Here is a 6,000-nt window from a genome sequence, read left to right as displayed (position 1 = left end):
ATAAAGGACCCGGCTACTGGCCCATAAAGGACCCGGCTACTGGCTCATAAAGGACCCGGCTACTGGCCCATAAAGGACCAGGCTACTGGCCCATAAAGGACCAGGCTACTGGCCCATAAAGGACCAGGCTACTGGCCCATAAAGGACCCCACTTCGATCTCATTAAAGAACCAGGTTTTCACTCGAGCACCAAGTATGATGCAAGCTAAACCATTGTGGGGCAGTTAACCATCAATAATGTCTTGTCTTCCTCACCGTGACAATCAAAAATGTAATTTCTGGCCCATGAAGGACCCTGCTTCTGGCACATAAAGGACCTCGCTTCTGGCCCACAAAGGACCCTACTACTGGTGCATGAAAGAACCAGGTTTTCACTCCAGCACCAAGTATGATGCAAGCTAAACCATTGTGGGGCAGTTAACCATCAGCAATGTCCTATTCTCCTCACTCCGAGAATAAAACTTGTAAGATGTGGCCCATGAAGAACCCTGCTTGTGGCCCATAAAGGGCCTCGTTTCTGGCCCATAAAGGACCCAGCTTCTGGCCCATGAAGAAACCAGGTTTTCGCCCCAGCACCAAGTATGATGCAAGCTAAACCATTGTGGGGCAATTAGCCACCAACAACGTCGGCTTTGCCTAACCCTGAAAACAAAATATGTAAGCTGTGGCCCATGAAGGACCCCGCTTCTGGCCCATAAAGGACCTTGCTTCTGGGCTATGAAGGAACTAGGTTTTCACCTCAGCACCAAGTATGATGCAAGCTAAACCATTGTGGGGCAGTTAGCCACCAACAACCTCCGCTTTGCCTTACCCTGACAATAGAATATGTAAGCTGTGGCCCATGAAGAACCCTGCTTCTGGCCCATAAAGGACCCCGCCACTGGCCCATAAAGGACCCCGCCACTGGCCCATAAAGGACCCCGCCACTGGCCCATAAAGGACCCCGCCACTGGCCCATAAAGGACCCCGCCACTGGCCCATAAAGGACCCCTCCACTGGCCCATAAAGGACCCCGCCACTGGCCCATAAAGGACCCCGCCACTGGCCCATAAAGGACCCCGCTACTGGCCCATAAAGGACCCCGCTACTGGCCCATAAAGGACTCCGCTTCTACCTCATGGAAGAACCAGGTTTTCACTCCAGCACCAAGTATGATGTAAGCAAAACCATTGTGGGGCAGTTAACCATCAACAATGTCCTGTTCTCCTCACCCTAAGAATAAAAAATGTAATTTGTGGCCCATGAAGGACCCTGCTACTGGCCCATAAAGGACCTCACTTCTGTCCTATAAAGGACCCTGCCTCTTGCCCATTCTGGGGCAGTTAGCCACCAACAACGTCTGCTTTGCCTCACTCTGACAATAAAAGATGTAAGCTGTGGCCCATGAAGGACCCCACCTCTGGTGCATAAAGGATCTCGATTCTGGCCCATAAAGGACCTTGCTTCTGGCCTATGAAGGAACCAGGTTTTCAGCCCAGCACCAAGTATGATGCAAGGTAAACCATTGTGGGTCAGTTAGCCACCAACAACCTCCGGTTTGCCTCTCACTGACAATAAAAGATGCAAATTGTGGCCCGTGAAGGAACCCATTTCTGGCCCATAAAGGACCTCGCTTCCGGCCCATAAAGGACCCCGCTTCTGGCCCATGAAGGAACCAGTTTTTCACCCTAGCATCAAGTATGATGCAAGCTAAACCATAATGAAGGACCCCATTCTGTCCCATAAAGGACCCGTCTACTGGCCCATAAATGACCTGGCTACTGGCCTATAAAGGAGTCGGCTACTGGCCCATGAAGCCCCGGTTGTGGCGATAAAGGACCCCACTTCGATCTCATGAAAGAACCAGGTTTTTACTCGAGCACCCAGTATGATGCAAGCTAAACCATTGTGGGGCAGTTAACCATCAATAATGTCCTGTTCTACTCACCCTGACAACAAAAAATGTAAGGTTTGGCCCATGAAGAACCCTGCTTGTGGCCCATAAAGTACCTCGCTTCTGGCCCATAAAGGACCCAGCTTCTGGACCATGAAAGAAGCAGGTTTTCACTCCAGCACCAAGTATGATGCAAGCTAAACCATTGTGGGGCAGTTAACCATCAGCAATGTCCTTTTCTCCTCATCCTGATAATAAAAAATGTAAGCTTTGGCCCTTGAAGAATCCTGCTTGTGGCCCATAAAGGACCTCACTTCTGGCCCATAAAGGACCCAGCTTCTGGCCCATGAAGGAACCAGGTTTTGGCTCCAGCACCAAGTATGATGCAAGCTAAACCATCGTGGGGCAATTAGCCACCAACAACCTCCGCTTTGCCTAACCCTGACAATAAAATATGTAAGCTGTGGCCAATGAAGGACCCCGCTTCTGGCCCATGAAGGATCCGGCTACTGGCCCATAAAGGACCCCGCTTCTGGCCTATAAAGGACCCGGCTACTGGACCATAGAGGACCTGGCTACTGGCCCATAAAGGACCCGGCTACTGGGCCATAAAGGACCCTCTTCTATCTCATGAAAGAGGTTTTGACTCCAGCACCAAGTATGATGCAAGCAAAACCACTGTGGGGCAGTTAACCATTAACAATGCCCTGTTCTCCTCACCCTAACAATAAAAAATGTAATTTGTGGCCCATGAAGGACCCTGCTTCTGGCCCATAAAGGACGCTGCTTCTGGCCCATTCTGGGGCAGTTAGCCACCAACAACGTCCGCTTTGCCTCACTCTGACAATAAAAGATGTAAGCTGTGGCCCATGAAGGACCCCGCCTCTGGTGCATAAAGGACCTCGGTTCTGGCCCATAAAGAACTTTGTTTCTGGCCTAAGAAGGAACCAGGTTTTCAGCCCAGCACCAAGGATGATGCAAGCTAAAGCATTGTGGGGCAGTTAGCCACCAACAACCTCCGCTTTGCCGCTGGCTGACAATAAAATATATAAGCTGTGGCCCATGAAGGGCCCCGCTTCTGGCCCATAAAGGGCCCCACTTCTGGCCTATAAAGGGCACCGCTTCTGGCCTATAAAGGGCCCCGCTTCTGGCCCATAAAAGGCCCCGCTTCTGGCCCATGAAGGAACCAGGTTTTCGCCCTTGCACCAAGTATGATGCAAGCTAAACTACTGTGGGGAAGTTAGCCACCAAGAACGTATGCTTTGCCTCTCCCTGAGAATAAAAGATGTAAGCTGAGGCCCATAAAGGACCCCATTCTGTCCCATAAAGGACCCCGCTTTTGTCCCATAAAGGACCCGGCTACTGGCCCATAAAGCGGCCCCCTTGTAGCCCATAAAGGACCTCACTTCGATCTCATGAAAGAATCAGGTTTTCACTCGAGCACCAAGTATGATGCAAGCGAAACCATTGTGGGGCAGTTAACCATCAATAATGTCCTATTCTCCTCACCCTGACAATAAAAGATGTAATTTCTGGCCCATGAAGGACCTGCTTCTGGCCCACAAAGGACCTCGCTTCTGGCCCACAAAGGACCCTACTAGTGGCCCATGAAAGAACCAGGTTTTGGCCCCAACACCAAGTATGATGTAAGCTAAACCATTGTGGGGCAATTAGACACCAACAACATCGGCTTTGCCTAACCCTCACGATAAAATATGGAAGCTGTGGCCCATGAAGGACCCGGTTCTGGCCCATAAAGGACCTTGCTTCTGGCGTATGAAGGTACTAGTTTTTCACCCCAGCACCAAGTATGATGCAAGCTAAACCATTGTGGGGCAGTTAGCCATGAACAACCTCCGCTTTACCTTAACCTGACAATAATATATGTAAGCTGTGGCCCATGAAGAACTCTGCTTCTGGCCCATAAAGGACCCTGCTTCTGGCCTATGAAGGAACCAGGTTTTCAACCAAGCACCAAGTATGATGCAAGTTAAACCACTGTGGGGCAATTAGCCACCAATAACCTCCGCTTTGCCTTACCCTGACAATAAACGATGTAAGCTATGGCCCATGAAGGACCCCGCTTCTGGCCCCTAAAGGACCCCGCTTCTGGCCCCTAAAGGACCCTGCTTCTGGTCCATGAAGGAAGCAGGTTTTCGCCCTAGCACGAAGTATGATGCAAGCTAAACCATTCTGGGGCAGTTAACCACCAAGAACGTCTGCTTTGCCTCTCCCTGACAATAAAAGATGTAAGCTGAGGCCCATGAAGGACCCCATTCTGTCCCATAAAGGACCCCGCTTTTGTCCCATAAAGCACCCGGCTACTGGCCCGTAAAGCACCCAGCTTGTGGCCCATAAAGGACCCCAATTCTATCTAATGAAAGAACCAGGTTTTCACTCGAGCACCAAGTATGATGCAAGCTAAACCATTGTGGGGCAGTTAACCATCAATAATGTCCTGTCTTCTTCACCCTGACGATCAAAGATGTAATTTCTGGCCCATGAAGGACCCTGCTTCTGGCACATAAAGGAACTCGCTTCTGGCCCACAAAGGACCCAGCTTCTGGCCCATGAAGGAACCAGGTTTTGGCCCCAGCACCAAGTATGATGCAAGCTAAACCGTTGTGGGGCAGTTAACTATCAGCAATGTCCTGTTCTCCTCACCCCGAGAATAAAAGATGTAAGCTATGGCCCATGAAGGACCCCGCTTCTGGCCCCTAAAGGACCCCGCTTCTGGCCCCTAAAGGACCCCGCTTCTGGCCCCTAAAGGACCCCGCTTCTGGCCCCTAAAGGACCCCGCTTCTGGCCCCTAAAGGACCCCGCTTCTGGCCCCTAAAGGACCTCGCTTCCGGCCCATAAAGCACACTGCTTCTATCTTATGAAAGAACCAGGTTTTCATTCCAGCACCAGGTATGATGCAAGCTAAACCATTGTGGGGCAGTTAACCATCAACAATGTCCTGTTCTCCTCACCCTGACAATAAAAAATATAAGCTGTGGCTCACAAAGGACCCCGCGTCTGGCCCATAAAGGACCCCGCGTCTGGCCCATAAAGGACCCAGCCTCTGGCCCATAAAGGACCCAGCTTCTGGCCCATAAAGGACTCAGCTTCTGGCCCATAAAGGACTCAGCTTCTGGCCCATAAAGGACTCCGCTTCTGGCCCATAAAGGAACCAGGTTTTCGCCCCAGCACCAAGTATGATGCAAGCTAAACCATTGTGGGGCAATCAGCCACCCACAATGTCAGCTTAGCCTAACTCCGAGAATAAAACATGTAAGCTGTGGCCCATGAAGGACCCCGCTTCTGGCCCACAAAGGACCTTGCCTGTGGGCTATGAAGGAACTAGGTTTTCACCCCAGCACCAAATATGATGCAAGCTAAATCATTCTGGGGCAGTTAGCCACCAACAACCTCCGCTTTTCCTTACCCTGACAATAGAATATGTAAGCTGTGGCCCATGAAGAACCCTGCTTCTGGCCCATAAAGGACCTCACTTGTGGCCCATATAGGACCCTGCTTTTGGCCTATGAAGGAACCAGGTTTTCAGCCCCGCACCAAGTATAATGCAAGCTAAACCACTGTGGGGCAGTTAGCCACCAACAACGTCCGCTTTGCCTCTCCCTGACAATAAAAGATGTAAGTTGTGGCCCATGAAGGAACCCGTTTCTGGTCCATAAAGGACCTCGCTTCTGGCCCATAAAGGACCCTGCTTCTGGTCCATGAAGGAAGCAGGTTTTCGCCCTAGCACGAAGTATGATGCAAGCTAAACCATTCTGGGGCAGTTAACCACCAAGAACGTCTGCTTTGCCTCTCCCTGACAATAAAAGATGTAAGCTGAGGCCCATGAAGGACCCCATTCTGTCCCATAAAGGACCCCGCTTTTGTCCCATAAAGGACCCGGCTACTGGCCCGTAAAGCACCCTGCTTGTGGCCCATAAAGGACCCCAATTCGATCTAATGAAAGAACCAGGTTCTCACTCGAGCACCAAGTATGATGCAAGCTAAACCATTGTGGGGCAGTTAACCATCAATAATGTCCTGTCTTCTTCACCCTGACGATCAAAGATGTAATTTCTGGCTCATGAAGGACCCTGCTTCTGGCACATAAAGGAACTCGCTTCTGGCCC

Source organism: Rhineura floridana, chromosome 12 (genome assembly GCF_030035675.1).
Source record: "Rhineura floridana isolate rRhiFlo1 chromosome 12, rRhiFlo1.hap2, whole genome shotgun sequence".
Lineage (NCBI taxonomy): Eukaryota > Metazoa > Chordata > Lepidosauria > Squamata > Rhineuridae > Rhineura > Rhineura floridana.
Note: the sequence above shows the minus strand (reverse complement) of the source record.